The sequence below is a fragment of the Prionailurus bengalensis genome, chromosome C2 (assembly GCF_016509475.1).
Source record: "Prionailurus bengalensis isolate Pbe53 chromosome C2, Fcat_Pben_1.1_paternal_pri, whole genome shotgun sequence".
In the NCBI taxonomy this organism is placed as follows: Eukaryota; Metazoa; Chordata; class Mammalia; order Carnivora; family Felidae; genus Prionailurus; species Prionailurus bengalensis.
In genome coordinates, this window is record NC_057350.1 from 14,182,973 (window position 1) to 14,206,492 (window position 23,520).

Sequence of the window (23,520 nt, forward strand, 5' to 3'; positions counted from 1 at the left end):
CTGCAAGCTGTTTAATATCTATACCTCAAATGCTGGTATAGAGTTTTATGAAGCATGAGGACATTCAGTAAATTCCTGTGGACTACAAATATAGTTTGGTGTTGCAGCCAGCATATTTTTTGTTGTTGAGAAGTCTGGTAATTGGAGGCGTAAATCTGGAGTCTGGTCTAACCCAAGACTTTGAAGACACAGCAGTAACTTCTCTTTACAGGGACAAAACCCATGAAGAAGAATCCCTTTTTGGCAGTTAGTCAAGCTCAAACTTCTTTCAAAAATAATGAGGATCTCTTCTTTTTTTCAATGAGATCTAGGATTAATGAGAATGTTAATTCCCCTGATTTAAATAATGAGGGAGGTACCTTCTTCATCATAGCCTTCCACTTCGGTTATACAAGTCACATAGGAAGAAGGATCCCTTTACGTGTTGTAGCCATCAACCTTGCTGCCTGATCAAATCCTTATCTTCTGGACAATGAATGGTGACTTCCTCCCTGACAACTTCAACCGGAGGGCTGCTGGTGAAGTTGTGGGTATTCTCTGGGCCACAGTCTTGACTGTGTATATGGTAGCACCTTCTTACCTGTGGACTATGGCTTGGATTATGGCTCTAGACGTTACTGACCACTTGGTTGTATTAGGCAACAGGAGTCTACTGGCTGACTGGCATGTCTGAGACCATGGAACTTCTGGGACATTTTGTTCTTTTGTTCCAGTCTGATTCCATCTTTCTTTGAGTCCCAAGATGCTGCTTGACCAAATGCAGTTTCTGCATTCACTGGATCAGGTTCACTCCAAGACACATCGCCTTTACGTCTTTGAACTTTTCCAGAAGTGAATCATTTAGGTTTGTGATTCTTATTTGAAGTATGTCCTGCCCTAGCACATTTGCCAGTAGTTCTTCATCTTGAGGGCACTTCTGTTTTCTTAAAAACTTATCTGAGTCCACAGAGGACATGTGGTTTAAATATGCGTTTTTTGGTTTAAGTATATTTATGGTAGTCACATTTTCAGTTACATTGCACAAAAAAACAGTGTTTTAAATTCAGTAAAATGAAGATTGATTTTACATTTTATCAGGAGATATTAGCTCTAATGTCTGGGCTAATTCAAGTAGGGACTTGGTGATGTCCAGGTTAATTTGGTTTACATCTTAATATCCGAAGTCCAGTAATAAAATCAAACCGATTTAGTTTGGATCCCAAATAACACAAAATGACTATCTACATTGAAGAATACATCACATACCAGCTCGATTTTAAATTAGTTTAAAAAATTAAATATATTAACATGTGTGGTTATGAACATATATTTCTCTGTCATACTATTTACTTTTATCTCATCTCTAGGACATGTTTCTCAATGTGTGGTTTCTGAACCAGCAGCATTGGCATTAACTGGGAACATTTTAGAAACACAAACTCTCAAGCCTTCTGTCTCTTTTCCTTCAAGATCTATAGACTCAGCACAATGCGTTTTAACAAGCCATTTAAGAGATTCTGATGCATGCCACATTGGGGAAATACTTGCTCTAGAACTTTAACTGCATTGGTTTGCCAAGTTAACATAGAGTAATTTTAGTTAACCATTTTTAAGAGTTAGATTTGGAATATACAAAAGAAAACAATGATTTTACCATACATATACATTGTACCTTATGATTTTACTGTATATTCATGTACATTGTCTTCTTAGAGCTTCCCAAAACCTCAAAAGTTAGGAAAGGTTATCTACTCCCCACTAGGCTATTTATGGCTTTGGATATGGATAGGGTGGCTTCTGGCTTCTTGACTACAAAAGATAATGGACATTTGACCTCTATTAATCAATTTCTGATCATGTGAACTATGTCATCATCTGCGTCCTCAGGAACTGAACCTGAAGCGATGTTTTATGGACAGCTTTCTAGAGGCTAAAATGAGAACTTCACGACCATCCAAAGTAGAGTGATCATGAACTTCGTGGACTGAACTTTAACTGAAGTCTTAATTTTTTCTGATAGAATGCTGCACCTTATTTTACATTCCCTCAGAGTATTTGATTTTCATTTTTCCCACTAAATTTTTGTTTCCTTAGTTTAATTGACTTCCTTATTCTAATAAATATACTTAACTTAGCCTATAAATGTGATTTTCAATTTTGTTCTTTTCTCTTGACTCTTTCTTTGTGGATGTGTTTTCCAACTATATTTTGCAATGAACACATTATTTTGCTATTCTAAGCATTCTCTCTACTAAGGGGGTATTGACTTAAGGAAAAAGTAGACAGTCCATGGTGAGTTTGTATAGAATCCTCTTGCCTTCCTCTTATTCATATTATACTCCCAAGTAAGAAATCTGTGGATTAAAATTAGCCCCTACCTTTCTAATCTCTAGTGTATTGTGTGCCTCAGTAAGGATTTGTAGTCTTTAAAGAATGCTCTTCAGTTTCCTGTTGTCTTTTATTCTGGCTCAGTGCTTACAATGTCAACTAGGAGACTCAATAGACAGAAACCATCTTGAAATTTACATCCTTTTTATGTCCATCATTTTCTGTCCTCAGTTTGCTTTTTAGTTAGGTGGCTGATTTCCCGAGTCTGTTATATGAGTTTAATGGTTAAAACATTGCTAACAAAAGGACAAAATTATGAATGAAAGTAAATTCCAATGATGTTAAGGCAGTATTTGTCTCACGCAACAGGCTAAGAAAAGGTTATTCTGTTGAGCGTTCTCAGTTGACTGCGTGAAGGAAGATGAGAAATACATTTTAAACTCCTTTAAATACAAAAGGTCAAGAAAGGTGAACTTTATTACAGCAAATTCTATTTCATATTCTGGTTTATTTCTGAATCACCAAAGTTGACCTCTTTAAAAATGGATGTGGAAGACAACTGGCAGAAAAATTCACGGCTTTAGGGTATCAAACCCGAGCAAAACTAAATCCCCAGAATAATACTTGTGTCCCTCTGGGTCCCAAACATTGTGCACTCATGGTCTTGCATTGAATTAGCTATTGATGCTAAATAATCTTTTAAAAAAAACTTGTCATCGTTAGTATTAAATATCACTTTAAGAATACTTTCATAATTACCTTTATAATGAGTTTCTATTTCTTTTTTTTTTTTTTTAATTTTTTTTTTCAACGTTTATTTATTTTTGGGACAGAGAGAGACAGAGCATGAACGGGGGAGGGTCAGAGAGAGAGGGAGACACAGAGTCGGGAACAGGCTCCAGGCTCCGAGCCAACAGCCCAGAGCCTGACGCGGGGCTCGAACTCACGGACTGCGAGATCGTGACCTGGCTGAAGTCGGACGCTTAACCGACTGCGCCACCCAGGCGCCCCGAGTTTCTATTTCTTATAATCCCCTTCAATACCAGCCTATCTGGCAATATCAAAGCAAAATCTAGTATGAGGCATTTGTGTAAGTAGTAAAAACAGTGTAATATAGATTTAAAGCTCTATGAAAAATGTAACTTTATCTAACAATAAAATCTAGAACATCTAAGTGAAAAGAAGATTTTTATGCTTTTAGGGAAATTCTCTATCAAGCTAGATAAGGTCTTTTTAAAAATTAAAATCAGCAGATACTAAAATTGTGTACATGTTTTAAAACATGCATAAACCTGTGTAATCATCAGGACAATCGGGATATAGAACGTTCTATCACCTCAAAAAATTCTGTCACACTGAAGTGGTTTTAATCATACTCTCTTCCCTAATTCTTGACAACCATTGATCTATTCCCTGTCACTATAGTTTTGTCTTTTTGACAAGGTCATATACAGGCAATTATACAGCATATAACCTTTGAAACAAACTTCTTTAGGCAAGTCCTATATGGGGTTTTCTAAACTCCTTGCATCTGTCTTTGGTTAAGAATAGGCAAAGAGCAGAATTCCTTTCAGAATTTGGGGTAAGCCTGAACTTCCAGGTTGACTGTCCAGCCACTGAACGAGAAGAAATTTGGGGATAGAGAACCTGGCAGCTTCTGTAAGCCTGTTACCAACTTTGACAGACATGTAACATACACGAAATTTATTTTACAGTAACCTGGATTCTGTGGTTTTCGAATCTGAGCACGAGTACACATTCTAGCCAGGCTGTTAAAGGATGCACACTTCGGAGCTCTGCCTCCATAGATTCTGGTTCAGTAGTCCAGAGGTGCAGTCTATTTATCTGCGTGTTTAACCAGCATCAAATGATTATGAAGCAGATTTTGTCAGAATTACCTTTTAAGAAACAGTAATCTAGATAAAGGAATCAACACGTTCACCACATTTTTTTCAGGGATGCCAAATTAAGCGTTACTGCCAACCCTTGAAGTGAAGGAATGGATTTCAAAGGCGACCCAAAGAAAGTGAAGCGCAAACAGGAAAGTTGGCCATGAAGGCGCAAGAGCAGGGCAGTGCCTGGGAGAGAGGGAGAAATCTTGGCTCAGGAAATTACTACGGAAACCAAACAAGTCATATACCAGGAATGAATCAGCAGTGAAATGTGTAATTAAAAAAGAACCTGATACGAATGTGAGTTAATAGAAGCAGGACGTGTAGGAGGTGCTAATGAATCCTTCTGCGATATGGCTCGATCCAGACCCGTATTGGAATACTGATCCTGTTTTATCTTCTGAATGTCATTAAGAATGTAGGAAATTGAGGAAGAATCTGGAGAAAAGCATTGCAAATTACAAAAGGGAAAGGAATTGAGCCCCATAGGAAAGATGAGAAGACTATGGGTTGCAATTTGCTTTCATAAAAAAAAATAAATAATATTCTGTTTTTTAATGAATAATTGTTCATTGCAAACCATACGGAAAAAAAAAAGAACATAAACATCGTCCATTAATTAGGAGTAACTAATATTATCTCCTCAGTGACTGGAAACAAAATAATTTTTTAAATCTCTTTTATAGTGTTATTATTTTGAACACTGTCCCATGTAATTAAAAATTATTTGAAAACATAATTTCAAAATGACTGCATATTTCTCTACATAGATACAGCATATTTAATTTATTTAATCTCAGTTTACATATATTGGGTCTTTTCAAACACTCACTGCTTGCAATAGTGTTTTAATCAACATCACTAAGTAATCATTATTCCCATTATAATTATTTCATTTAGACTCCAATTACAGCCAACACACTATATCAAAGATCAGAAATATTTTTAGGGTTCAGGACACATGTTATTGTCTACTGCTAGGCTGTTGCAGTGAAAATAAATTCCTTATTCCTTACTATGTCCTATAGGACCCTGAAGAGAACTTTCCTGAAGCCCCTAACTCAATTCCTGTTTATAGGATTTACCGCTCGTTAAAATTATCTTCTATAATTATTCGTTAACTATAAAAATGATCAAAGTATTCCATGGATGTTTCAAAAGAAACTTGTACAAAAAAACAGGTAGCAAAAATGTAGCTTTATGTAGGATCTACCCCCTCCTACCTTCTATTTCTTCTACTGGGCGACAACCATCTTCAGACACTTGAGACACCTTTTTTCCACACTTAGTCATGTCTACCTAATAATTTTATTCTGCATTTTTTGTTTTCTCAGTTTTACGCGTGATTTATTAGCTTCCTATTATGTGAGATGAGGATTTATTTCTTTTATGTGTACCTCACCCAGGACACACACATTTCTCCCCTCTCTACCTTCCCAGAAGGTTATATCACACTAGCATTGACGCTAGCCTGACCACTTTACAATTTCTTTTAATGTTTTTATTTTTGAGAGAGAGACAGAGCACGAGCAGAGGGGCAGAGAGACAGAGAGAGACCGAATCCGAAGCAGGCTCCAGGCTCTGAGCTGTCAGCACAGAGCCTGATGTGGAGCTCGAACTCGAGAACTGCTGGATCATGACCTGAGCGGAAGCAGGTCGCTTAAATGACTGAGCCACCCACGTGCCCTTATACTAGCCTGACTACTTAACCAACATTTACCCCAAGTCTGTGGTGTGTTGGAACAGTGTTTCCTCTCCAGGAATTAATGAACTGCCTACATTCACCACCACCAAGCCCTCCAATCTCTTCGACAGAACTGTAAAATTCCTCATAACAGCTTTGCACACATCAGGAAATCCATCAGTTCCTTCTTCCCCTCTAGAAGTATTTCTCTTGTAACCCTGTTCTGCTGTCTCTCTGATCTGGACTGCCGCCCTCTGGGTGAGGCGCGTAACTCAAATTCTCTTACTCCCTCCCCAGCCCTTTCACATCACTCATTGCCTGGATTTGCATTTAGATCTCTGGGGTCTGGCAGAATATATCCTGGAGCAGTTTTCCAGGCAGGTGGGTCTTTAGGTAAGCTTTCTGAGATCCTGAATGTCTGAAAATATTTTATTTTATTGTGTTTTTTTAAAGTTTATTTATTTTTGAGAGAGAGGGAAAGAGAGAGAGAGAGCAAGAGCACGCAAGCAGGGAAGGGGCAGAGAGAGGCATGGGGACCCACGATCTGAAGCAGGCTTTGCACTGACAGCACAGAGCCCGATGCGGGGCTCAAACTCACAAACCGGAGGCCATAACCTGAGCTGAAGTTGGATAGCTAACTCACTGAGCCACCCAGGTGCCCCTGAAAATATTTTATTTTACTGTGATAGTTGGTTTGCAAATGGACCGGTTTGCTAGGTTAGAAATAGTTTTCTTCCAATTTACTGAAAACATTGCTTCAATTTTATTCTGGTTTTCAATTTTGCTTTTGAGGTATCTAAATGTGCCACTTCGGCATATTGATTATTTTAAATAAAAGATAAGAAGCAACTTGTGCCATTTCAGATCCTCTGTCTACCTGAAAGCAGGAAATAAATGTCCCATGTGAAAGGCATGCTCCCTACACCAGGAGGTAAAGAGATATCCTTATCGCTAAATATAGGAAATTTAAAGCTGAGAAAGCTGTATAAACAATGTTTGTTACTTTTTACTAATTTACTACCCCAGCTCAAATTCTGTTTAGAATTCCTTACCTATTGAAGGTCCCAAAATCAAGTTTTCTTTGTCCTGGCAAGTCCTCACAGATTTATTGTCATATTGTCTAGAAAGTTTTATACTGCCTGCCTTGGTCATTTCTTTGAATCTCAACTTCGTTATTGGGCTTCTGTGTGCGCGTAATTAAACTTCGGTGCTTTTCTACTGTTAATCTGTCTCATGTCAAGTTAATTCTTCATCCAGCTAGAAGAAACTTGGACACAGGAAAATTTCTCCCTTTCCTTCTTCCCTCCCCTCTGTGAAAGCTTTCAAGATTCTCTTCTTATAGGCACTGGCCTGGAAATAATTTTTAAGATACATTTTACTACCAGGTAGATCACGAAGGACAGATTCCTGTGACTTTTGTTCTTCTAGAATATCACATTTATGAATGTATTTGTGTTCTTTTTTACATGCTGGGTTTCTTTTGATATTCAGTCTTTCTACTTCCTTCCTTCCTTCCTTCCTTCCTCCCTTTTTCTTTCTTTCTTTCTCTTTCTTTCTTTCTTTCTTTCTCTTTCTTTCTTTCTCCCTCTTTCTTTCTCTTTCTTTCTTTTTCTTTCTTTCTTTCTCTTTCTTTCTTTCTCCCTCTTTCTTTCTCTTTCTTTCTTTCTTTCTTTCTTTCTTTCAATTCTGTTTCTCTGAGAAGATTTTTGCCACTTCTCATGACCCATGTCACAACTCAATTAAAGTGAAAAAAATAAACTATACAATCATCAATAGTCTGAGAAGAGAAGGTGATAAAATGTCAGTGATCTTTCCTATAAACGGACTGGTCAGTCCAGCTAAACACTGTTTTGTCAGTCAACAAAATTGTGAAGTCAACACTCAGGCCACCATGACTTCCAGGTTAAACACAACTCCATTGGGAGTGAGCAGCAGTGAACCCTGACAAGGGGCAGTATTGGGCACCCTAGCAAAGAAGTATTAGTGACCATGTTGAGGAAGATCATATTCTGACACTTGCCAAGGTGAAGGTTCTTGTAATCTTGTGTTCCGGTATCCTGGATAAGTCCCGTCTTTAAGGTTTATCTAATCCTGTCAATCCTGCTTATAATTCTGACCTTTTTCACAGCCCCTACTACCCTGTCATGTGCCTGGGTTTCTAGCATATGATTTTTGTTCATGGATGTTATGTGAAACATTACCATGGGCTCTAATTTTGCCTTGCAAGTAAAATGACTTTCCTTTTTTACTGAAATCTGTCTAGCAATTTCTATTTACCTTCTAAACTTCTATTTGTGAGAGCAAAATAGTTCACCTTATGTTCGCACAGCAATTCAGAGTATTTCACTGATTGTGCCAGCACTTTAGTGATTTTTATGGGAATATATCAGCACTTTGTGGTTCCCAACATAATATCAAAACAAACAGAAAAGTAGAACTCTGGAGCCAGGATGGAATTTCTGTAGGTGTCAAGGTCTAATCCAGAGACCTATTGAATAGATAAGGTTTGTTTATATTGCTTTACTCTTATGATGACAAATCAAAATGTAGATTAGGCTTCATTTTCGAATGTGCTACTTGAGCAGGATCTCAGTGTCTCTACTTGGGCTCTCTCTTAATTCAGGGGCCAGCAGCTATTAAGTTTAATGTGATCCCCATTGAGCACAGGTATTCATTAAAACACTGCAACTCCCTGAAAAGCAAGTGAGGCCATTTGTCACCTGGGTGCTTGTTAAGAGGAATGGCACACCATGGCAACAGGTCCATAGTGTTAGCTAATGTTGGCATCTCTGGATAATATGTGTGGGCAATTGCTACATTTTGGAAATGTCCAGCTTTCTAGTGGGAGTCCCAGCAGCATCCAAAGCCCTGTGTTGGGAAAGGCAACATCCTAATTAAGTGAGGTTTGTTCAGAGACCCTCAGTTTCTGGAGAAGGTCCACCTAGGGCTTTGAGAGGGGATAAGATTTTCATAGAGGACGAAGAGATTTCAGTGCTTTTGAGTAAAATAGACACAGCCTGGATTTAGAGCTTTAGATCTGGGGTCAAAAATGGAAGACTTTCATTTCTTAGTGTAGATTATAAGTTGAGGTCGGTTTGGGGAATTACGACTTAACCTCAACGCATATTTAAGTGTCTTTAATGAGTATAATGAATATAACGTCACATCTTATATAAGAGGACAATAGATTAATGAGGTTTATTATTTTCTTTAAGTCCGTTAATAGGATATGAGTCAAGAATTTACTTGCAGTATCCCACCCTCTGCTAGGTAGATATAAATGGACATGTGGATCATGGAGATTGGGCTAGACTAGATATCCACTCCTGGATATCAGAAGATGTCCTTAATTCTAAAATGTCATATTATAGCAACTACTGTTCTGGCTGGTCCCTGCCTCCACCCTCCAGGCTTTTCTGGAAGTTGTGACTCTGGATATGGTGTCTTTGGAGACTTGGTTTATGACTGGGGCTCCAGCTATGGGTGTAGTTATGGCTACAAATATTTCCAATGACTGGGGTATAGATGTGGATATGGCTCTGCTGTTGGCTGGGGATATAGAAGCCCAGCTTGCTGTGGAAGATATGGGTCAACTGGACTCTACCACTTTTTGACTGGGGACTTTCACACCTTGATCACCATGACCTGTCATCTCATCTGCCTGCTCAGCTCACACCTCAGCACCAGTTCCTGTATTATTTTTGGTAACTAATTTCCCTGTTCTTTGTTGTTCTTGGGAATCCAAATGCAAGTGTTGAACTGACCTTTTGCTTCAAAGTGCATTGACTGGGATACATTTTATTGAAGTTCTTCAGATACTCTCCATTGAAAGGTCCATTTTCCTCTTGATGGAATGTTGTGCTCAGGCCATGGAACTTGTAGTTCACTTTAGTTCAAGTTAGGGGTTCTGTTTCTATGCTGATTTTTCTAAGTATAGTTGCCTTCTCAAAGAAAGCCAACCTCAAAATAAGTGCTTTATTCATTGTCTTGCTGAGAACCACAGCCCAGGAGGCAGGATTTCAGATTGCCCTGAAGAACTTCTCCAAAGGTCCTTAGCTACCAGGGTGGGGAGATTATATATGCAAAAAGGGGAAGGGGTAGATTTGCTTGCAAGCAATTCTCCAAATACTCGGCACCATATAAGGTATACGTTTTTATAGTTGTAAAAATTAAGGCTTACTGATTTCCACATAGACACCTGAAAGACCCTTAGGTCATCTTAATACATGATGTTTCTATCATATCTGATTGTTAAGAAATATTGCTTGAACGCCTCTGCTTAACTGGTTTTCCAGTTCTTCCTGCTTTTGATGATCTCCTTGAGGTCACTGACATCAGTCCCCTACTGAAGCTTTACTGTATGCTCTTTACCTAAGGTAGCCATTACTGATTCTTTCCGATTTTGGGGAATCAGTTTTGTATCATTGTTGCATATATATATATATATATATATATATATATATATATATAAATAAAATTTTTAATTCTGCTTCAGTTTGGGTCCTGGGTCTGTGTGCTTGATCCCTGAATACTTTCTCCACTGATTTTGTGCATTTCTTTCCTAAACTTGCCCTCTGTTTGATTTGTTTATGATTTTGAATTTTCAGATGTTCATATTTGGGTAGATTTTTTTTTTTTTTCTGTCCTGAAAAGCTGCTCAGATATATGTCTAGATTTTGGGCTTTCTTTTAGGACTGCAATTCTCTCAAGGTCCTCTCTATTTTATCACTGTTAAAACAGGAAAGTATTTTAACCTACATCGTGTGGAACAAAAATCCAACTGAGTAAATTTGAAGATCTAATTGGTTTTATTAAACAGTTCATGAGTCGGGCAGCATCCTATCTGGCAAGTAGAGGGGAGCTCTGAAGAGTTGTACAAAATAGAAGATGTTTTGTTTTTTTTTTAAATTTTTTTCCCCAACATTTATTTATTTTTTGGGACAGAGAGAGACAGAGCATGAACGGGGGAGGGGCAGAGAGAGAGGGAGACACAGAATCGGAAACAGGCTCCAGGCTCTGAGCCATCAGCCCAGAGCCCGACGCGGGGCTCGAACTCACGGACCGCGAGATCGTGACCTGGCTGAAGTCTGACGCTTAACTGACTGCGCCACCCAGGCGCCCCTAGAAGATGTTTATAGGAAGGAGGGTGGGGCAAGAGAGTTATTAGCAAAAGAAAAGAGAATTGTTTCAGGTAAGATCACCTTCTCTTAGGGGGAAGGGTAGGGGATCTTATTGGGTAGATTACTTAATCAGACTTTATTTAGATGATGGAGAGTCCACTGGACAGATTACCCTCACTGATGCTGATCAGAAAATTCCTGACTGACTGGTTAGGACTACATTTCTGTGAGAGGTTGAAACCGTAGTTAGGTTAAGGTCTTAAGCCCTGGATCTGGTGAGTTGGCCTAAGAGATACCATTTTGGGCCTGTGGTTTCCTGTTTAACAAAGATGTACAAAGAGGAGCATTCTTGTTTCCTGAAATCATGTAAAATCTCCTTTGGAACCAGAGCTTAAATATCACCTAAGAAATTCTCCGGAGAACTGAACATTTTTTTGTGTATACTGGAATATTCTTTAAAAAAAAATTTTTTTTTTTAATGTTTATTTTTGAGACAGAGAGAGACAGAGCATGAACGGGGGAGGGGCAGAGAGAGAGGGAGACACAGAATTGGAAACAGGCTCCAGGCTCCGAGCCATCAGCCCAGAGCCCCACGCGGGGCTCGAACTCACGGACTGTGAGATCGTGACCTGGCTGAAGTCCGACGCTTAACCGACTGCGCCACCCAGGCGCCCCATACTTCGTTTTTGTTCAATTTTATTTTATTTCATTTTTTTTCAATATATGAAATTTATTGCCAAATTGGTTTCCATACAACACCCAGTGCTCATCCCAAAAGGTGTGTTTTTGTTCAATTTTAATGTTTATTTTTAAAAGAGAGAGAGAGAGACAGAGCACCAGAAAGGGGGGGGGGCAGAGAGAGGGGGAGACACAGGATCTGAAGCAGGCTCCAGGCTCCGAGCTGTCAGCACAGAGCCCTACGCGGGGCTCAAATTCACGGACCGTGAGATCATGACCTGAGCCGAAGTCGGATGCTTAACCAACCAAGCCACCCAGGCGCCCCTGGAATATTCTTAATTTTCAGTTAATATCAGTAAAAGATTGATTATTCATCTTCTGTTTTTTTTTTTTTAATTTGTTTTAAGGGTTGAATACCCAGAGGAATAAATGAATAACAAATACTTGCTCCTACAGTGCAGCGTCAATGGACTCTGAATAGCAGCCAGATAATTGATCATTTCAGACTATATTTTCTGAGTTGATCCTGAGTGTTTCTAGATGACATAATTGATTAAGGGAAGATCCCTGTACATTCATAGGACAAGATAGTATCTATTATATAAAGGCCTTTTAGTCATTCCTGTTAATTTTGGGGGGGGTGTGGGGGACAATAATATTTCTAAAACTTGCGGTATTCATGTGGTATTAATTAACCCTCATGAGAAAAGCACAATATACGGAACAATCTTTATGTTATCATCTTTAGTTTGTCAGGTTGTTGACACGGGTTATTTTGCAAAAAAGAGTATGTGTGAGAGGGTGGAATTCATCCTGGCAGAAAGATGTAGTATGTTCTAGATTGTACTTTGGGAACATGTTATCTTGCACGCACACTTAAGCAGATACTATGTTTTAAGATGAAAAGTAACAGAAAAAGGAAGAAAATGTACATACAGAATAAATGTAACATTTGCCTTGGCTTCACCTTCTGGAAATCTGAACGGCTCAATGTTCATTCTAACGTTACTCTGGGCGTCTCCGAACTTACCATCTTTCCTGATCCTCTGGTGGCTCCAATGGTGTGAAAGTGTTGGTTATCCTGGCAAGGCCTGTCATTGGGATTTTAGTTATTGTCTAAATATTTACTTTCAGCTATAAGCAAGCAGTCTAGAGGTAAGTTGAGCTGCTCTTGTTTTTGTATATTGAAATGCTATCTGCTAATTGAGGTATTCATGATTTCCAGAGAAGGGATGTTGTAGCAATTAGCAAGGACAGTGAAAGCTGTTGATTTTTGTATCAAAACTGTGAAGAACTGATAAGCGTCTGAATAAAGAGAGAAATGCACGGATAACCAATCCAAATATTATGACAGTGCATGCTATCTAGATCAATGTTTGTCAAACTACCACGGGGGCCGGCTATACCGTGATTTTAAGAGTTAAAAAAAAAAAAGAAATACAGGCCCAGGGTGGAGTCAGTGGCCCCCAGGACCGCAAACCGAGATTTAATTGTAATTTCAACTTCTCCCAGGAATAGAATTTTAAACCAGTCTGGAATTTCTTGGTCACCACCAGGGAGGTACACTGCCTGATGAGACCTCCTACCTTTCCCTGAGGGAAGGTAACCTCGCCTGAGATAATCCTTACTTTTCTTTTGCTGTAAACCTTCTTATCCCACCCAGTTTCTGCTTATAGAATCCTTCCATTTTGTCCAGCTCCTTAGAGCTCCTTCCTGTTTGCCAGGTGGGAGGCTGTCTGATTCACGAATTGGTGAATAAAGCCAATTACATCTTTAAATTTTACTCAGTTGAATTTTGTTTTTTTAACATAAGAAAAACAGATTTGGTTTTCATCTTCATTTCTGGCATGAAGCTCCTAAGACCTTTGAAATCTCCTAAGTGAGGAGAGGAACAAAGGTGACTTTGGTTGAAGAAGTGATTTTCAGACCCCACCTTAGGCTAGGGGCTGGTTGCCAGGGGGGGCCCCCCCGACCATCTGATAAGGGGTTGGAACTTTCAGTCCCACCCCTTCACCTCAGGGAGGGGAAAGGAGCTGGAGGTCGAATGAATTCCAGCAGCCAGTGATTTAATCAATCGTGCCTCTATATGAACCCTCCATAAAAACCTGGAAAGATGAGATGCCCCCATCACGGTGAACACATGGAGATTTGGGGAGAGTGGAGGGGCACAAGGTTCCACATCCTTTCCGCTTTCTTTGCCCTGTACATCTCTCCCACCTGGCTGTTGCTGAATTCTATCCTTTTGTAATAAACTGGTAATCTAGTAAGTCCAAGATTTCTTTTGAGTTTTGCCAGCTGTTCTAGTAAATTAAATGAGCCCACAAAAGGGGTCGTTGGGACCTCTAATTTATAACCAGTCGTTCAGAAGTAAGGTAACATCCTGGGCTTGAGACTGGCATCTGAAATGGCAGTGGAGAGGGTGGGCAGTCTTACAGGACTGAGCCCTTCACCTGTGGGGTCTGACACTATCTTCAGGCACACAGTGTCAGAATTGTGTTACATTGTAGCACACCCAGCTGGTGTCTGGAGAATTGCTTGATTGTCTTGGGGGCATCACGCGCATAGACACAAATTGGAATTGGATGTGGTTACTGAAGAGGGAACCAAAGGCAAGCTGAGGACAAAGCACAGCTGACCGCCCCCCCCCCCCCCCCCCCCCCCCCCCCCCCCCCCCCCCCCCCCCCCGTGGGATATGTGTGACATTCCTGAGACATGCCTCTGGCACTCCTGGCTGCCCAAGAACAAAGGAAAGGAAAGAACACAAAGGGTTAACTGGTAGAGATCACAGTCCTGCAGGACTTGAGTCTCCATCAGTTTACAAATGTCTTAGTAAATTTCAAGAACAAGGCAATCTTATCAATTGCCTAACCTCCAGAAACCTATAGACTCAGTTTCCTGGAGCCCCAACGTCACCTTCCCCTCCATAGTGATGTAGGGAACAAAGGCAAGAAGAAAATGTAGATAAAATTAAATTTCTTTATAACCTGCAGCCCACTGACAAATACTTTAGGCAAACACAGGGTATAACATTCCTCCCGGAACTCCCTACAGTCTTAACGTTAAGGCTTTGCTAGAGGGAAGAATGACTTCAGCTCAACAATAGCCAAGGCCTCCAGTGTCTTATGAGTCCTCTTTAGCATATGAGAGTCCTTTTGGAAACCCCCGTCTTTCCTTACCCCCCACCCCACAACTCCATAGTATATACTCAGTCACTCCTTGCCGCAGTGTGTCTCTTTCTGCCCATGGGTCCTGTCCCCTGTGCTTTAATAAAATTACCTTTTTGCACAAAAGGCATCTCAAGAATTCTTTCTTGGCCGTCAGCTCCAGACCTCCATCGTTACTTGAAAATTGCATCAGGTTCACTAAATTAGACCTCAAAGTGCAGGTTGTTGTTAAAAATCAGATTCTAATTCAGTGGGTCTAGATTGGGGCCTGGCAATCCTTTAAGTCAGCTGCTGGGAAATGCCAGTGTTGGGCACAGGATCTAGATAACTTTAGGATGAATACAGTGTGCCTTTTGAGCCAACAAATATTTTCCAAAATTTAAATATTGGTATACGGTGATGGGGAAATGTTGGGGTTCAGAGTTAACAGCCAAGAAAGAATTCTTGAGAAAAAGGTGGTTTTATTAAAGCACGGTGGGGGACGGGACCCGTGGGCAGAAAGAACTAGGCTGGGGTTGTGACAGGTGACTGATTATAGGCAGTCAAGTTGGGAGGGGATTAGAGATGGAAAAACTTCCAAGGTATTTTGGAAACAAGGTTTCCAGGACTCTGACGGGGCTAGCTATTGTTAGGAAAAGGTCATTTATTACCTTTAGTAAAAATTTAATCGTGAGACCTCTCAGATGTCTATCAGTGGGCCGCAAGCTTGGAGGATGATTGCTAACATATTTTGGGGAGTAGGGATAAAGGAAGTTTCCAAAGGAATTTCTGTAAGTTTAAAGTAGACTCATTGGATCCTGAGGGGTTGGGCTAAGATTGCCTTTTGCCCTTAAGAAAAGCTGAGCTCCCAGAGGGTCAATTTGCCTGTTTTAAGGACTTGTCAATGGGCTGTAGGCAGTAAGGAAATTAAAAAAAATTTTTTTTGCCTTTGTTTCCCACATCATAAGGCAAAAAAAAAAAAAAAAGTTTGGTTTATATATTTTAATCTTTGTAGAATTGTTTATGTTCTAGCCTACAGAATACTAAATCACAGCTTGATTATTCATTTCAATTAGATACGAGTATTTCAAGGAAAATTCTACATGAGATTTCCCTACATCTTCTGAGAATGAAGTATAATTGAAATGTTAAAATATTAAAATTCAGTATCAGCAAATGATTTAGGGAAAAAAACCCAAAATGCATTTTCCTTTCACTGTAAGAGTTTCACAACAACAGACCTTAGAAAAATACTCAAGAATGATACTGCCTTTGGGGCGCCTGGGTGGTTCAGTCGGTTGAGCCTCCAGCTTCGGCTCAGGTCCATGAGTTTGTGCCCTGCGTCGGGCTCTGTGCTGACAGCTCAGAGCCTGGAACCTGCTTTGGATTCTGTGTCTCCCTCTCTCTCTGCCCCTCCCCCACTCATGCTCTGTCTCAGAAATAAACAAACATTAAAAAAAATTAAAGAAAAAAAGAATGATACTGCCTTATAATTTTGACTTTATAAAAAATGTATGTTGAAATTAGTGCTATAGAATCTTAGGCTGAATAATATTTTTGGGAAAAAATATTTTTGAGATTTTCCCAAGGTATATATTTTCTTCCAGAGAATATTTATATTAATTTTAACTTAAAGTTTTCCCCCTGTGTTATGTTCTTCTGTTCCCCCAAAGGGTTAATGATGTAATTAATGTGCAGTTTCTGTGTCTTGCATATTAGACATTTGGACATAAAAAATGAAAAATCTTTTTTAAGGTTGATAATAGATCATATCAATGATGAAACCCACCATGAATCTACTTTACTCTTCTGCTGAAAGACTTCTGGAACTCACACGGTGAACAATATTGTAAATCAGGTGGAAAAAATACATTTGTAGAAAAAAAAATCCATAAAGAAAAGTGATTACAATTGCCAGTGACAATGGGAAAAATACAGGGAAGGTTCTGAGTGACTTAGTAATTATGTACATTATGATTTTTATTCTGACCCTTCAGTTTTATGTTCAGGGCATAATTGTAGCACACAGTGGAGAAACAGAATTATTGTCTATAATCAGTAAGATAGTGAGCTAATTAAATCATTCTTTAGCCAAGGACAGACTACATGACAAAGAGAATTTTGAGACTTCTTTTTCATACGCTTATATAAGATGTTCCAAATGAGATGAAATAGTGTTTATCACCTTAAATGGTGCTTAAAAGAACATTAATATTGCACACAGCAGATAATACCAATATAGTAGGACATCCGATTGTTTGCAGGTTGTTAATCCTCTTGCTGGAATTTGCTGCCGAAGTAACCAGACTCATGCATGTATTTCTTCCCTCATTTCTGCTTCCTGTCGTTCTGTTCTAGCACAGATGCTGAACTTGGTGTGCGTACAGTGAAATCTGAGGGGTAGATCTTAACTCACTCATCTTGAGAGTCATTAACTCTGGTCCATTACCATCTGATATTTAAGAACAAATTTTTCTCAAGTGATTGAACGAAGCAACACGTGTGTGTGCAAATGTATTATTTTCTGTATTCCGATGCTTTGACAATGGGGCCCTGCTGACCCTCAAAGGACTGACTTTCTCAGCGCCAGCCAGTTAATTTCTTGAGATAGCAAACAAATCACCATAAGTCTACCTTCCAGATGCAAACCAACCAGTCCAGAGCCCACACCTCCAATCACCTCTTTTGTCAGGCCCTCACACTCCAGGCTACTCTCCACCTGCTCAAATCACCCCAGGCCCAACTAGCAGACAAGGAGGGACAGATCTCAGTGCCTAGAGCCTGTAGAAATCACTCAACTAGCCAATTGTAAGCCTGTTCACCCTGCCTCGCCATTTCTTTCCTTGAAAACCACAATAAAGACTCTTGCCCCCATTTCTCGCTTCTCCCTCCCGAATGACCCTCGTGCTTCTCCTGGTGGCCTTCTGTGGTGTGGCGCGCTCCCTCTTCTTGGGATCCTTGAGTATAACAAACTACCTTTTCAGTTGTCTGATGTGTTGGCCTCACCATAACTAAATAATAAGAAAACTCTATATTGTAAACAGCAAAGAGAGTAAGGATTCATTTGCTATAAAATTGAGGATGGAAATCTTAAGTCCATCTCTGAAAATATTCAGAAAGCATCATGTGAAGTTTCAGCTTGTGAGATGGCCTCACCGGAGATGCATCAGTGCCAATGACCACATTTTTAAGTCAAGAGTTAAAGATGAGATGCCTTTTCCTTAGGTGCTGATAGAGAGGAAGAGAAGCTGGTCCCAGTGGTGATGCAGTTTTCTGTGTAACACTTTGTCAGCTTGCAGAACAACTTGCTTTTCACCCACATGGACCTAGGGAGCATTTACTTGGTTTTGCAGCTGTTCGGGTTTCATGACCCCATGAGCAATCTTACCGGACAGGCTGCTGAAAAAGTTGTCTTCTGTGCCAAAACCTCAACCAAGAAACATTTGTCCACGTAATTTCTGATAGGGAGATAATATTTTTTTAAATTTAGATTTATTCATAGCCATCAGGACTTTATTCTGTCGTAGTGATATTTCACGTTGGCCTCAGCTTCAGTTGAATCTTGATGATAACTACGGCCATTAGACGTTGGTGGAAATGTCTTTGGTTCACTTCAAGTCCTGGCCTTACAGTATAAGTACATATTAATGACTGCTGTCAAGTATATTTTTTTTATACAGTAGATTTCCCTATATGCCTCGCAGGTGAATTTAATATAAACATGCTAAAGACGAATGACTGAATGAGAAGGGATAAATAAGAGTCATCAAGGAGATTTGTACCCAAATAAAAAATGGATTGGTAATATCTAATACTCCTTTGGAAAAGTTGCTTAAAATATTGCTCAGAGGATAAGTGTGCAAGAAAATGAATAACACTAATTTACCCCTGGTACATGCCCTTTTATGTGAAGATATAATAGTGATTTATTGGAAGTGAATACGGAAAACTTCCCCCCTCATTATTGATATCACTCAAAACATGCAATAAGACATAGGCCAACATGTTTGGAGTTCCCAAATGGGCATTAAGTCCTAAATTTCTATTTTCTGACCTTAAATTTCACCTGCATGTCCAGGTTGCTTTGCTTCCTTCTTTGCTGAACTGTCTTCTCAGAGGTACACAGATATGATTCAGAGTTGGTTTCGGTTGAGTTTAATGTTTTCCTTCTCAATCTTGACCACCCTCTTGTGCCTACAACATTAGTGAACCTCCTGATCTGTACTGTTCCCCAGGCTAAAAATCACTTCAGTGGCCTTGACCTGTTCTCCCCTCAGTGCAATGAATCTCCAAATTCTGGTGACAGGTCTTCTGTCCAGCTCAGAATTTTCACTTCATTGTGGTCTTCGTGCACTTCACATATCTTCAAGCCACGTCCAACTTGGAAGACTTGTGTTGGCTTCCTGGCTATTTCCCAAACCTCTAGTCTCTCTCTACTCTGTTTCATTCAGAAGTAGTTCAACAAATAAGTTTTGTTGCTATCAAATGCTCTCTTAAAAACACATGTCTGCTTTTGCTGCTTACCAGTTTTAAGTCCTCTGATAGCTTCCGACTGCCCATGGGAGAAAAAAAAATCCAAATTTCCTAGCATGGCATATAAGTAGGGTCATTATATAATTTACCACCCAACCTGGAACATTTTGGACAGGTTAAGGGAGGCTGCTATGGTCTGACTGAATGTTTGTGTCCCTCCCCAAAATTCATCCATTGAAATCCCGACACCTGATAGGATGGCATTAGGAGGTGAGACTTCTCAGAGATAATTAGGTTGCGAGGGTGGAGTCCCCATCCATGGCATTAGTACCCTTATAAAAGAGGCCCACTTATGAGTGCTCTTATAAAAGATATCTCTAGTTCCTTCCACCATGTGAAGAAGCAAGAAGTCTGTGACCCTCACCTTACCATGCTGCATGCTGGCACCCTGATCTCAGACTCCCAGGCTCCAGAACTGTGAGAAGCACAATTCTGTTTGTTGTTTATAAGCTACCCAGTCTGTGGTATTTTGTTATAGCAGCCTAAACAGACTGAGACAAAGTCCTATTAATAATGATACTGGAACCACAGGGACTGCCTGGCAAACCAGAAAGTACAGTCACTCGTCATGTAATTATCATCATTTTGTAAATACAGCTTAGATTTCGAGCTTCATCCCTTGCGAAACTGTGCCATACACCTCGTTCATCCACTAGTTATTTTTTTAACAAGTAAGTTCTGGGAATCCACTCCCTGGTAATTACTATTCTAGACAAAAATCATTATACCTGGAGAACTTCGTTTTTAGCATTGGAGACTTACAACAAATGAGCGGGAGATACCATGTCAGACAGTGAGAAAATAAGGGAGGTTGATGAGATAAAGTGCCAGGGAGGGGAGCTGAAATTTTAAATAAGATGGTCAGTGATGGTCTCCCTGAGAAAATGTCGTTCAAGCAAATTTGGAAAGGGGCACCTGGGTGGCTCAGTCGGTTAAGTGTCAGACCCTTGCTATTGGCTCAGATTACAATTAAGCCCCGCATTGGGCTCTGCGCTGGCTGTGAGGAGCTTGCTTGGGATTCTCTCTCTCTCACTCTCTGTTCCTCCCCCTCTCACCCTCTTTCTCTTAAAATAAATACAAATAAACTTCAAAAACAAAAGAAACTTTTGAAGGAGGATAAAGTTGTACTCCTGTGTTTGTAAGGGGAAAACATTTGAGGCATAGTGAACAGCAGGAGTCAAGGTGCAAAGGCTGGGCTCTGCTTAGTGCATTGAAGAAGCAAGAACTTGAATGGGGATAGAGGTTTGAAGTTGGGTGGGTGCGAGGAAATGAGGCCACAGAACCTAGAGTAAGGGTTTTAGCTTTTATTCTAAGATGGGAGTCCACTCTAGGGTTTGGAGAAGAGTGAAAACCTGACTTACATTTTAATTGGATCTCAGGTTGCTATGTTGATCACATCCTATGTAGGAGTAGGGATGGGCAAGAGTTGAAGCAGGGAGACCAATTAGAAGGCGATTGACTATTGCAGTGAGGTATTGGTGACAGCGATGGAAATTATGACACATTTCAAAGGTGGAATTTACTAATTTTTCTGAATGATTGGTGTGAAATGTAAATAAAAGAGTGGTGTTAAGGATGATTCAAAAGTCTATGATGAGCAACAGGAAAGATAAGACAGTTTTTTTTTTTAAATGTTTTTATTTATTTTTTTATTTTGACCGAATGAGAGAGAGAAAGGCAGAGAGAGGGAGAGAGGGAATCCCAAGTAGACTCCACGCTGTCAGCCTGTCAATACAGAGCCTGATGCAGGGCTCCATCCATGAACCGTGAGATCATGGCCTGAGCCAAAACCAAAAGTTGGACCCTTAACCACCTGAGCACCCAGGCACCCTGACAATACAGGCTTAAAACGAGATAAAATACACTACAGGAGAGGTGGGTATGTGGGGCATGATCAGGGGGCTAATTTTGGACTTTGTATATTTGAGATGCTCATCCAAGTAGAGATGTTGATTAAGCAGTTGGACATGTAAATCCAGAAGTCTGGGCCAGAGTTTTACATTTGGTGGTTGTCAGGATTGTAGAGGGGTATTTAAAGCCATGAGACTGGATGAGATTATGAAGGGGATGAACATGCGCAGCCAAGGGAAGAGGACTAAAGACTGAATTCTGGGCACTCCATGTCCAAATACCTGTTGTATCCTAACTGCAACATGACTCTCCCTTTTCTTTACCCTCAAATACTTCTTTCTCCAGGGACTACTTTTCTTTGTTCTTTATCCTATGGGGTCTTATTTATTCTTTTGGAACTTCTCAGAACCCCCGGCTTGAGGTAGTAGCCATATTTATGTTCTTCTTGTCATACTACTTTGGAATCGCTTCCTTACAGGTTTATCATACTTAATGATCCTTGAGAACAGAGATTACTTTGCATTCCCAGGACTCAACACATAGAAGACATTCATTAATACATTAACACATATTGCACAAATGAATATATAGTTTAGCTCATGTAATGCATCTGCTTATCAGACAGTTATAATGAAACACCAGAACCAAGTTTTTGAAGATGTGATCCAGAATGTATTTTCAATGATATTAACTACTTGAAAGACGATGGTCTTGTGCTACTGTAGAAAAAGCCTTATGTATAGAACAAGGAAGCTTCAGGTGAATTTTGCTCCTCTAGTCACCTTTTATTTGGCCATCTGCAAGTAGTTTTATATCTTCAAACCTGTGGTTTTTTTGTTGTTTTCTGTGAAATGGAATTCAAAATTTTTAATCACCATACTGGAGCATGTACGTGAAAACACTTTGTAAACTGTTAAATACTATTAAATATAAGATGTTATTATTTTTCTGCTTGGAAAGACATCCATTATGAACCTATCTTCGCTCCAGGTATTGAGTGTTAAGATAAGACCTGTTTAGGATTAGTGTGCTGTGTTCCAACATGCCATTATAGCTGACGCAGCATATGGCAGTTGAGTTTCTATTATGGCAAATCTCCTTTCATTTCACGGACTGTAATGCTCTACCTGCCTGCTATTACATTTTATATGGTGTCAGTTACAGCCTCCAGAGCAAGCTATCATAGTGATGTCAGATGCAGATTAAAAGAAGGTAGTACTGGCTTTGAATAAAAGAGATTGTAATGTTCACGAGTTGGATGCTTGAGTTGGAACATGTTTTTCTCCCTTGTGGCTCACCAGCATCCATTCTGAACATATGCTGGCTCTAGTCTGTGATCCCCTGTTGGAAATCAGAACACATGCTGCTTTATAGAGTTGGGTGACATCAGGGAACTAACTGGCTTCTCTTTCGTATTTGAACTACATAGGGGTTATCTTTAAACTCTCTCTCTATGTCTGGTCTGCCTGCACCTAGAGCAGGCATCTGCCTTCAGGAATGAAAGCTCCCATGGTTTCCCGAGCTTCTGTGAGGCTCCTTTTTCTCTTGAATTCAGTTCAACAAGGACTCCTTGCATCTGCTGCTTTTTGTTAGCACCATGGAAAAGTATCTTGTTTTGTCCAAGGTTTTCTGGTAGTTATGGAGAGGAAGATCTTTCTTAAACTTCGGTATGCTAACTGAAAGTAGAAATTGCTTCTTACAGTTCTTTATTCCCATTCTACCTGCAAATAAACTGGGAAGTTTTTGGAATTTTCTGAAGTTTTCAATTTAATGACTGTGACTGTTTTGATTTTGCTGTATTTCTTGGTACAAATGAATTCTCTGCTGGGGAAAACTCAGAACTGTGGAGCAGAATGTAAGAAAGTATCTGGTCCAATTAGTGACTCTTGTCTATGTGTCTCAGTAATGTAGGGGTCACGGGTGTGATTCTTACTTGGGGGGATGGAGTATAATGTATTCCATGACCATGGCTTGGCTTCCAGTCCAAATTAATCACCTTTGATTTGCATGTTGCAAAGGGAAGAAATATGTGTTAATCATTCCAAATCCCCTGTTGCTTTTAGAAATAGTTATACAAGTATATATTCTACTGATGGCTTATTTCCATCATACTTTTAAAAAAGAAAAACTATGTAAATCATAATAGAACTAGATAAAGCTGTTCAAAACATGCCACATGCCTTTCTAAAAAAATGTTTTTAATTCCCAGAATTTTAGAAACATTAATAGGTAGCATGTGAAACCATTCTGTAAGTGGAAAATTCTGAAAGTTGAATCAATTTTATTTCTCATTTTCCACAATGCCTTCATAA